The sequence below is a fragment of the Mus caroli genome, unplaced genomic scaffold (assembly GCF_978045245.1).
Source record: "Mus caroli unplaced genomic scaffold, Mus_caroli_1 scaffold_17, whole genome shotgun sequence".
In the NCBI taxonomy this organism is placed as follows: Eukaryota; Metazoa; Chordata; class Mammalia; order Rodentia; family Muridae; genus Mus; species Mus caroli.
In genome coordinates, this window is record NW_028227272.1 from 40,236,167 (window position 1) to 40,248,793 (window position 12,627).

General features: G+C 36.2%; 1 protein-coding gene across 21 annotated transcripts in view; it reads left to right on the plus strand.

Moving 5' to 3' along the window:
* Zbtb20 (zinc finger and BTB domain containing 20) overlaps positions 1-12,627 on the plus strand; it is a 765,654-nt gene that overhangs the window by 353,950 nt on the left and 399,077 nt on the right. Inside the window, exon 1 of one of the 21 annotated variants that reach the window (XM_029470528.2) lies at positions 8,798-10,287. The exons of the other annotated variants lie outside the window; for them this stretch is intronic. The gene's annotated coding sequence lies outside the window, so the exon portion shown is untranslated. Of the gene's footprint in view, positions 1-8,797; positions 10,288-12,627 lie in introns of those variants that run through there. 21 annotated transcript variants of the gene reach the window in all.

Here is a 12,627-nt window from a genome sequence, read left to right on the forward strand (position 1 = left end):
AAATGTTCTTTGAAAACTTAGAAAAGGTGCTGTCATCAACAACAAGCTGTTTTTGAAATGAGAATAATTGGCTGGTGAAATAGCATTTTAGGCTTATAATAACTATGAGTAGCATGGATTTAAAACAAAAGCATAAATGTAATTTAGACTAAATTAACTAATTAATAAATGTAAAGTGCTTTAACAATAAAATATCGACATGATAGGAATAGGAGTAGGAATAATAAAAATGGAAAATCCAGCAAGTACACAGAAATTAAACCACAGTCAACTGCATTCGCTTTCAGAAACTCACCATTTTAAAATATAAATAAATAAAACAGACTTTTTTTCTGCCTTCTAATCCATTCCTTGAACTAGAAAATATGTGATGTTCCTTACTCTATTCAATGTTACTTCAATATTAGTTTGTTTCAATATGTAGAATAGAGCTGCAAAGAAAGTTTAGAAAATCTACTTTGTTTAAGATTGAATTTCCCCTCGACCAGATTTCCTCAGATTTCATGAGGCAGCCTCTTTAAAGTTTTCTGTGAGTATCAGAGGCCAAATTTGGTCCATTATTTTGGAATAGCAAAGAGGGCACTTAAAGCATATGTTCAGAGAACAAACCATCTGCCTTCTTTATTACGAGTATCACAGCATATGAGGAATTGGAAAGGCTTGAAAAATTGAGCCAGAGTCCTGCAGAAGATCTTTATACTTAGCACGCTGGATTATAGAATAGCTTAGCATGGCCACACATTTGGTTTTTTAAGATAATACTATTACTACCTCTGATACATGGGCAGTAATGCCAAAGTATTGTAGAATGACATGAACTCATGACAAGGTATTGGTGATCTGCTTTTGGTTGAGTCTTAAGCTTGTTGTTGGAGAAACTCACAGTGACTTAGAGAAATAGAAGGTGGTGACTGTTGGAACAAAAACACAGTCCAGCTGCTCACCTCTGGAGTTGCAGAAGGCATGCAGAGACCAGACTCAAGCACTGCTGTCATCCCTCTGATGTCAGAGGCGTGTGGATCAGCTTTGTTGCTGTGGGGGAAGTGGATTGCAGCATTAGAATACAGAACTAACTATAAGTTGACAGAATTCCTAGATGGTACTACTCTATCTTCTTAGCATCTGGAATGATTTGAAATTTTAAAAATAACAAATAAACAAAAAAGTCCTTCCTATTTAGCTCCAAATATAATAACACTGTAATACTACCCTGAGCTTTCTATAGGGGTCATATAAGGACAGGTCAAGATAATTATCACTATATATAGGATATCTAATCTGCAAACAGAACACTAAATTGTACTAACTCTGACCAGCCTGGAAAGCTCATTATCAAGGAAAAATGAGGTTATCTTCTAAGTTCTCAGTGGTTTTCAGAATCATGCACTTAGATGGGTTGATTAGGCCAAAGACTTCTTTTGTCTGAAAACTAAACCTAAATTCTTTTAAAAAGCTACAGTTGATATTTCTAACAACAAAATTATTGACCGGGTAAGGAAAATGACTGCCCAGTTCCTATAGATCATTTACTGGTAGAATTTTATTTTGTACATATACAAAGTACAGAATTACAGATGAATGTGCCTGGTGAATTTCTCATCTAGTAGTCTACAGCCTTTGAGAAATCTGTTATTTTGAGGAAGTTAATTTTAATTTGAGCCTTTGGATATTCATGATCATACTCAAATGTATATGCATGTATATATACACATTTTAATTTTGCTATTTTTGATATTTTGTATCAATTAAGGAAATTACAAACAGACAAGAAATTTGAGTATGTAATACTGACGATAAAAAGGGAAAACGATGAACTAGGACAGGTGTGATGGTGGTATCAGGCATGAGGTCGATAGGGACACTGCTTGCTGTAGGACCACACAATTTCAACTTTTTTACAATTACATGAAAATGTGACAAGTTATACCCTCCACAGCATCTGCAAAATAAAAGACCTTGTCTCATCCATCTCTACATTTGCTTTAGATGATGGACTCCCAATTTAGAGAAGAAACTTCCACTGAGAATTATGGGTTATAGTGTCCAAAAAAATCAGCTTGGAAGTATATACAATGCGTCTTAACATGCAGATATGTTAGTAATGATTTCTTTCTGGAAACGAAGAAATAGAGGAGTGGGAGAAGGAGGCAGATGGAGAAGATAGGAAGAGGGGGGAAGACCAAGGAGCTGGGCTCGGGGAGAGGGCACATGAGTGTTGTCAGGTTGATAAGACCAACTTCTTCTTATGGAAAATAAGAAGTTAAGGAGATAGAGACCTCCAAGCTATTTAATATACATGTATGTTATATATTGTTACCACAAGTCAAACATTTAGACTCCTTTTGTCACAGCCACTTAAACACATTTTATCCAATAAACTCTTGAATCAACATCACTGTCCCAAGTTGTGTCTGAAGTACTGCTCTGTGCCTGCCCTCTTTTTACACTTTTGCTTTAAGTAGATTGTCAGTCTTTTTACAGGTTTAAAAGAGCCCTTCCTGGCTTAAAATTTAGCATTTTTCACCTTTGCCTTCTGTTGTCCTTTAAAAGTTTTAACAGACTGTCTCGTCTTCTCACAGACAATTTTGATAAGTTACATTTGCTACGTTAGTTTTCTCTTCTCTTTCAATGGATGATACAGGAAGCTGAGCAGGAACTGACCAACTGTAGGAGGAACACTAAGGCATGTCTTAGAAATTTAAAATTTCTGAATCAAAAGCTGTGAAGGTGGCACCTGGGGATCTACAGTGTGGGCAGCTATCTATGTTAGTCATGTATATTAGAGTTTAAAAACAAGTGTTTTAAAACTGTGACCTTAAACTTTATAGTATGTGAACCACAGCTGGTGAGGGTTCATTATAATAACATGAACTAAACACTAATGCATATGCAATACTGAGTGATGTGTCTTCTACTAGAGAAAATATAATTCAGAATATCATTGACATGTTTCAGGACTTTAAACCACATATCACCATCTGACAAAAATTTAAAATATGTTTTGTTATTGATGGAACTTTAATACACCAAGTCATATGCTGGGTCTGACTAGTAAAAGATGGTCTGTTTTTGTGTGTGTGTGATACAATACACAAGTTGGATAATTTTATGTTATTAGGACACTATCTTCTCCAAATTCAGATGAGCATGAATTTATGTGTAAACTTATCTTGAGATCAGGGGGTAACACAAGATTGTACGTTGTATTATATCTGTATAGGTAAACATTGGGAATAATTTCATATAGTATGCTATTTAGGAGGTGTTAAGAAACCTCTGCAAAGCCCTCCATTTTCCTTAGTGGGAGACTGTCTACTAACACTGGGTCTGGAGGAAGTGTCACACTGACCTCCTAAATACATTCCTCCCATCGTTAACCAGCAATATTTTTTAAAAGAATCCTTCCAAAGAGAGGGGGAGGAGGGAAGTGGAGAGGAAGAGAGGAGAGTGGAGGGGAGGGGAGGGAAGGAGAGGAGAGGAAGAGAATTACAACTTCCATGCCTCTTTCCCTCTCTGGTGTCTAAGCTGGTCTGCAAGAGTTCTTGAAGTCTCAACAGACTTGCTAGCTGATGGCCAAGACTGCATAAGAAGGATCTCTGACTGTGCTTACTCGGAGTTCATTGTTCCACAAGTTCTAACTATGAATACAGCAGCCTCCTGAGCAAATCCTGTAACGGGTGTCATAACCTCTGCCTAGAGTACATATTAGAGCCATGCTCCTTGAGGCAACTCTTGACACATTTCTATTTGAATAATTTTGACCAAGTTAGTGGGCATCTGTTTTCTCACTGTACCTCTAGGTTAAATCGGATTATTAATAATAGTTCCTTTGGGCATCATCTTAAAAAATGAATATAGGAGATAATGAAGAGGCTCAGCAAATAATGGCACTTGCCACCAAGCCTGACAACTTGAGTTCCATCTCCAGAACCTTCATTGTGAAGGTAGAGAACCTCTCCAGCAAGGTGTTCTTTGACCTCTGCGTACATACAAAATTATTAAATCATTACTTTAAAAAAAATAAAGGCACTTTAACAAGTAAAGCCAAAGGCCTCATGTCTGAAGATCTCAGTTGGATTCTCAGAGCCCATATGGTGGAAGGAGAAAATGCGCAGGATGGAACTCAAAGCTCCTGAATGTTGTCCTCTGACCTCCAACCTGTGATGTGGCAGACACAGCCACACACATAAACACTGCACACATAAATAGTGAATAAATACATATTAACTTTTTGAAGAGTATAAAGCATAGAAAATGCTAATCACACTACATGGCGCTTAGAGAAAATTAGTCAAGAAATAATATCATTACTTCTGTGATTACTATAGTAGCAAAAATTGAATGTCAAAATGCTACAGGGGATGTAGCACATAAAGGAATGTATCAAGCAGTCAGCTCAGAAACAGAGCAAGAGCTCCCTATTTCATTGGTGTTTCATGTTTTCCTGGAAGTTTTGAGGTAACCTTCCTTATTATTTCCAGGACAACATAAGAAATATTGTGTGAATTTTACCTTCCTCCCATCTCCCACTGACCTGTGTCCTTCTTTTAATGTATATTTACTGAGAATTTCTTGCTACCATGACCTTTATTAGAAACTAGAGATAATAGCAAATAAGATAAAATGTTGGCCTTATAAGGGTTTCTATTATATTGGACTAGGAAGGGACAAAAATGACCAAACGAATTAGAAAGGAATATATGTATAAAACAAAGGTGCTTTATTGGATCATGAACCCTGCTCCCTGTTACTTCTATTGTGTCATAATGTGGGATGTGATTTTTTTTCCTCCTCTGGTGCATATACAAAATAGACCCGTGGATTCTGGAGATTCCTTGAACGAAACTTCTCCACAGGAAATCTACATGTCTTTTAAGGGAGTCAACAATTGCTTTGAGCTCTTTTTTCTGAGAACATATGTCTAGATTCTGTAATTGAACCGAGTGGTAGGTGCTCAGGACACAGAGCGTTCAAGATAAACAAGGACAAGTCAGTCTTTCTGGGTCTTAAGATACCTTAGAGAAGACTGATGACTAACAGGACTGTGTGCCTTTGCTACTGTTGTTGGGAAAGAGAGGAAAAAGCAGGATCCTAGAAGAGATTGGAGAAGAGAGCAAATTTTAACTGATACTAACAGCCTAATAGTAATAAAAAATGAAAGAAGTTTACAGTGTAAACTCCTAAGTTTTCCTTTGTTCAGTAAGTAGCATGTGCCTGTAATGAAAGTATTTTAAACAGAAGGAAAATATATTGAAGAAACAAACAAAAAAGGGAAAATCACATGCTAATTCACCACTTACAGCCAGCCTCTTACAGATGCCATTTTTAACGTTCATCGGGCACTTTTTAAAAAACTTTACTTTTATGTGTAAGATTGTTTTGCCTGCCTGTGTGTATGTGTACTGAGTTCATTTCTGAAACAGAAGAGGGCTCAGGTCCCTGGAACTGGAGTTTAATAAGGTGGTTGTGCACTGCTGTGTGGGTACTAGGAAATGATCACCAGTACTGAGTTGCTTGCAAAACCATTTAAGAGCTCTTAACCCAAGCCATGGTTCAGCCTCACTCCGGGCACTTTTTAAAGCATGTGTTATGTTCTAAGGTTTAGCTAGCTAGTCACACCTTCTCAGAAGGGAGCGTTTTAATTGGCAGGTAGTATAAATAGCAGCATCTCAGACTTTGACTCGTTAGCTGTCTTCAAGTTTGAGCTTTCAGACCACATGGGTTCCAAGCCCAGTAGTATGACTCTATCAGCCCAGAGATGGCATTAATAAAAAGCATAAGCTCCCTCTAAAACACATAAGCATGGCAGACTTTCTGGGGCCAAATCTCACTCTGACTTCCTTGCTGGCAATCATCTTGGACAAGGTATTGGACTTTTGTGCCGTAAGTATCCTGTTCTGTAAAATCAGATTATTAACACTTCATACCCCTTATAGCATTCTGAGAAATGAGTAAGGTAATGCATTTGAACTATTAATTGTAATTCACCAAAGGCCATCACTACTGTTGTTGCTGATAGGATTATCGCTTTTATACCATTACTCACAAGCTTGCTGAAAATATATCTTTCCAGTGTAACTGAATTAGCCCTACTGACAAAATAATTCAAGTCACATTTCTTTCTGAACTTAAATCAGAGATATCATATTTGCAACATTTATTGAGAAAATCTAGGTATAGTATAAAAAATGTAGTATGATTTAGCTTAATATGGAGATGATATTATATGAACCAAATTTATGGGTTTTTGTAGAAATTATGTTTAAATCTTCATTAGGTACTGTTTATTTTACAGTTTGGGACTTAAGTTATTAATTTTTTGGTTTTTTTCCTCTTTTTTTTCGAGACAGGGTTTCTCTGTATAGCCCTTGCTGTCCTGGAACTCACTTTGTAGACCAGGCTGGCCTCGATCTCAGAAATCCGCCTGCCTCTGCCTCCCGAGTGCTGGGATTAAAGGCATGCGCCACCATGCTCGGCTGGGACTTAAGTTATTAAAAGGAACTTTATAGTCTGAAGCACCACTGATTATATATTGGTAAAATTTTCTTTAAGCATCAGTTATGGAAAAGAAAAATACAATTTTGTTTAAAAGTAACATCTTCCAGTGGGCTTTATAATTAATCAAATCTTTTCTTAAGCATGAGCGTTAACAAAGATCTCTAACCAACTTAGGGCTGTACAGTAGATGCTTGAGAATATTTATCGAATGGAATACATAGGATTAGGAAAGTATGAAAAAACAATTCAGATGTTCTGTGAATGATACAGTGGAGTTAATATATTTTCTTACAAAAGCAGTTGACAGAACATTGCTAACTTTTTATTTATTTTTATCTTACTTATATTTTAGTGGCACTGGGGATTGAACTTGTGCAGCACACAAGATAGGCAGATACTCTGTTTTTGAACTGTATATCCAGCCCTGTGTTAACTTTTAAAATTTGTACTCTTGCTTCAGTCTTAAAAGCTGAACTATATCACAAAGGCACCGTAGGCAGTGTTCTTACATAGAGTGTGCTAAATTTATAGTCACCACCTCTACTATGTAGGAAGCATGTGACCATAGACTCCTTGGTTTTTCTTTGTTTTAAATCCTCACATGGAAAAAGTGGACCAATAACATCCCATTGGTCTGTATTTATGGTGTCTATTAGATATCTTGATATATATTGGTACATAATGGATACTCAATAAATGGTACCCGCTACCAGCTATAATAACCACAACAGTAATAAGACAAAAGAGCCTCTTAGACAATAATCATAAGCTCATTAATATCTATTAATATGTAACATGCATTAATATATGAGTATGTAAATTATAACAGTTGAAATTGTTTTGCCTAATATTTGACACACAGGAAATCTAGATGTAAATTTGATATATTTAAATGCTCTCATGGAAAAGGTGCTATAATTATTTTAGTTAAATGAAAATACAGTTCAAAACTCCAAAGCTAACACAGTCTTATGAGAATGATAAGAACAACAGCCTCCCAATGATAGTTTCTTTTTTCTGAAGTGACCAAATAATTTGGGCTTAATGCAAATAAATAATATGTGCAGTGTTTTATTTGAAGTAATAGAAAAGAGAAATATGTGGAAAAGTGATGACCCCTGATCTGAATAATATTAATTGGAGACATTTTAAAGATCAAGAGGCTATTATTGCTAGCTGCAATAGATACATATGGAAAATGGCTGCAGAGATTCACAACTTAAAAATAGTTCATTGCTAAATTGGAAACTCTGTGAATGTCACAAACAGTGGGCTGTGAAACACGAATGAATTGTGGTGACAGTTGAGTACCAAGCTGACTATTTTTCCCCCTCAGAGCTGTCCGTGTTTGGCTTTATATTTTCCTCATCCTGATTTAACCCATCAATATTTGTGCTTTTCTAACTAGCACTAACGTGCAACACACACATTAAGGATGTCATTCTAATTCACTTTGTTTCCTACTTTGTTACCACGGATGTCTCCTGTCCTGTAGTCTTGCTGATTCCTCGCTTTACAGTCCAGGTTTGGAGCAGTATCTTTCAGGGCTCTGTATTTACTCTACTCCTCCTTTTTTTCCAGCTGCCTAAGGTCTTTCAGCCCTTTCTGATCTGCAGGCTGTTTGTTTAGAGCATATTTCTTCTCAGTGTAGCTTTGATTTTGAGCATTTATTGTTAACCTAAGAATCTGCATTCACTTTTTATTACAGGTCTTTCACCCTAGTTTTTCTGAAAGATCTCTCTTACTCTTTATGGCAGGGTCTCTATGATGCTGGCTTTTGTGAACAAGACTTACTTTCTGAACCAAATAAAGGTCCCTTCAAATGCAGCAGCTCCACACTAGCATGCGCTAGTCTGACCTTTGGGAAATGTCATTAGAAAACTCTGTGAAGAGTACTTTAAAATGCCCAAATTATTGAGGCTTAATGGCTTTTGTAGCATGGATACCAGCCCTACCTAATAGAGGAACAGGCCTAGAAATATATTTTTATGTGGATTTTACTGTGTGTGGCGATTTGGCCACCATTTATTGAGTGACCTCTCTTTACTAACCATTTTAATCTTAAAACAATCCTCTGAGATACTTACCATTCTCTTCACTTAATAAATGAGAAAACTTTAACCTTAAATTCTTAAATGATGGAACTCAAGGTTCTAATATGCTAAAGTTTGTGCTGTGAATTGAGCACATGCATGACTTTAGGACAGCAAAGTAAAAATCATCAACTTTTATGTACTATTTTTATTCCTTCAAATTGAAAGAAAATGGATGTTTTTTAAACTGAACATTCAGTAAAAACTGAACATTGAAAAGAACGTTCAAAAGGTAAGAAAACTATTGAGCCCAGTTCCCAACTCCAAAAATTGTTTTAAAAATAGGTTAACATTGGTATATTTTATAAGCTTCAGTATGTCTCAGTGCATTCTTTACCTTTTCTCTCAATCCCAGTGTCTTCCACTTGCTCTCTTCTGTTACCATAATGATGTGAATCAGCTTTTGCCGTTCAAGGGTCTACTATTGACCTCCTAACAAGCTATTTATACCTCATCTTTTTATAGATGTAAATATTATAAAAGTATTGAGACACATTCATTAATAGTGTTAATAAAAATATAGTGGAAAATGCTACATATGTACGCTGCTCCTTGTTACTGCTCCCTCCCCCACCCCCAAAAAATATGTTGACATGAGATAATATTCAGGTAAAAACAGCACTTAAAACTTAAAGTTTTTACATCTGTATGCACTTGTGTTCACACTTGTAAAAAATTTAGTAGAGTTACATGTTTTGAACATTGATTCAGTAGAGATATAATTGAAATCATAATATGTTTTTAAACAAGGTTTGAGTCTTGTGTTTCTCTGGTAATATGAGTCCATAGGAAAATGAAACAAACCCCACCAAACCATCTAACAATAAATGAGCCGTGCAATAACTGTTTGAAAAGTGAGTTGGACACTGACTAACCACTGATTTTCTCAAGTACTGTTGGGGCCATTCTAAGTTGTAGAATGTGTACAGCACATGAGAAAAGCCAGTAGGAGCTCTGTCATGGGTGAAACTAAAAAACATCATTGAACTATAATATTGAAACTAATCCCCTCTCCATATAGATCCCATTCCACTAAGGTGTTGCAAAAAGAAACAAAAACAAAGAAAAAACCAAAACCAAAACAAAACAATTAACAGAAAAAAACCACCATCTTCTACTTGGATGAAGTGTCCAGACAGAGAAGTCTGTAAATAATTAAAATAATGAACTAGAGTACAAAAGACAGAAAGACAGAGTGACAGAGACAGACGAAGGGATGGAATAATGGAATCAAATGGAAAAAATTATGCACTGAAAAATGTTGAATATTCCAAAATATAAAATTAATGGAAGGGAAGAACTTTTTTCAAAAGAAAATACTTTCCATCCTTCAAGAGCAATGCAGAATTGATGGCCTGATGATAAGAAGCCTTTTTAGTGAGGTTCCTGGGAAGAATGTGGTCATCACAGAGGCTTCACTTGGTGTTCAGTTGCCCTGGGCAATCTGATCAGCCTGTCCTTGTTTCTAGAACTATGTAAACCAAATCAGGATGAACGACACATGGTTTAATAGTTAACTTTCAGAACAAGGGGCAGGGAGATGCTTTTATGCCATCATCCAGTCTTCATTCCAATCTCATTACTGAAGTCTGTTCTGAGAACATTTACAGCTTTCCGGAGAGTCTAAGCTTGGCAGAGGCCTGAAGATGGAAATGTAGCTTAATGACCATCTCGTTCTGCAGTCTCCTTTATTCAGGTGAATCCTTGCGATCAATCATTCTCTGTGATTCAGATTATTGTTATTAATGTTGTTTTGTGGTTATTACTAGACCTGTCTTATCATGGGAGGTGGCTTTCCACTTTCCTAATCTTAAAATATGCAAAATGTTTTCTGACTACCCTGAGTTTTTCTCTTAGTCTCTGAGGAAATCAGTGTCCTCTCCAAGTAGGAAATGTGAGATAGTTTGAAAAGTACTTGGGTATGCAAATCCAATCCTGCTTTTTACAGATCAGATCCAGAAAATATCATAGTAACAGTCTTTTATTTGACAAAGGACAGAACAAATGAACAGAGAAAATAATATTATGTGATGTATTTAGTCCATGGGGTTCAGGTGTGTTTTCTTGTGGGGTTTTACCTTTTCTCCTACTTTCCTGGAACCCAAATTAGATACTTTCTGGATAGCTAGCTAACAGACACTCCACCTCTTAGCATCTCTCTCATCTCCTCAGAAGGAAACTAACACACAGACTAGGTCTTAACATACCTAATGAACACGTTTTGGGGTTTTCTGAGCAAGTATTTTAAACAACTGAATAAGAGTAGCCTCTTGTTAAGCACTGAGTTCATGAAAGTGTCCGAGGAGTCTGGTATGGAGTTGATATTAGAATATCATAATTAAACTAAGCAGCAACAATAACAACAGTCGATTAAATGTTTCTTATTTTCTCCTTTTTAATTCCATTAAAAAATACACCACCATAAAATACTTCAGCAAACAGAAAGAGCGCGTGCCTATATTTTTTATGTGTTCATATACCTTTATTATGGTTCCTGCCACACATTAACATTATTTATCTCTGATGTCTCTTGGGATCATCTGTGTCTGTGTTGCTCTCCTATTAATGTTACTGGTTTTTTTCATTCTCTGGTTTTATTTGATCTTTTTATCTATGCTAAGTAGCTCCCTTTCTAGCCTCCCTGTGCACACTTGGACAGATGGGTGCTTTTCTCTCTCATGCCCTTTAAAGGAAGAAGACACGAAGAGTAGATTTTGAACAATATTTTACCAGTATTATTGAAAATTATTTTCTGTATATTTTATATTCATAGACAGCAGTGACATAAAATGCGAATTCTATTCACATGTGCTCTCTCTGCTTTTACTATGGTGAATGTGCTGTAGCATCTAAGCACTTCTCATCCCTCTTACTCTTGTTTACCACCCCATCACTCCAAAGTGCTTTTGACAATCGGAGAATTTCATTAGCAATTCATTCACTTACTTTTTGTTTTTCAGGACCTTTACATGTAAAAATATCAAACATCTTACTTAGTAGCTATATCAGACAAATAGCAGTAAAGCAAAAGATCACTTCTGACATGAAGATAGGGGAGGAAGACCATCCCAAAGTATTTTCTAACATTCAGTTTATGTCATATGGGGTCCAAATACTGATGTAGAAGTTAAAGCTGACTCCTTCACTACTACTTTTCTTTATAATCCTCTCTGCCACTGTAGTAATGAGAAGTGTGATGTGAGGAACATACATAATGTTCGCATTTTACATATGTAAGTATCAGGGCAATTGTACCTTTGCAAAGCAGAATCTCTATTGATGTAAATATCCCTTAGCTCAGAACTATAGATGCCAATCTTTTGTTAAAAGCTACTGTTGTTTTTTTATAACAAAATGATGAAAATTTATTTATTAAAAGGTTCATTGTCATTATCATGGAGGGTGCGTGGTTGGTACCTTAACAGTTTGATTGAATTAAAATCAAGTTCAAGCTGGGGTTTCTTTTGCAGCTCTATTCCTTGCTTTCTCTTTGACTCCAAGCTAATTGCATAACCTCTGGTTGACTTGTGCCTCGTCTACACATTCAAAGTAAAAATCAGAAATGAGGTTATTATCTCACTAATGTAGGCTGGAACATTATTTCTCTAAATATTTCTGGAACTGCATTTAAGATTTCTGGTCATAAAAAGTCCAGAGTCTTATAAACATTCTCCTGTAGCCTTAGACATCTACCCTATGGGAGAATATACAGAAAGGTCACACACAGATCAGAATTGGTGCAGTAATCAAACTGGTTTTGATGTTCCCTTCCTACACACACTAAGCTTCTTACTCTGAATCTAGAATACAAATTTTATTTCCAGCAAGTCCCTAGTGTCGTGCTGAACAAGAGACACTTCTTGATTCACTGCCCTAAGGGAGTTGTAGAACCAATACTCGGGGGTGGGAGGGCTCTTCATGCCATAGAAGTAAAGTGTCAGACTATAGACACAAACCTAGACCTTCCAGCTTTTAATCCTATTGTCTTCCCAAGACAGTGTATTTTCCTTCACTTTATTTTGTGTTTTCAGTGACT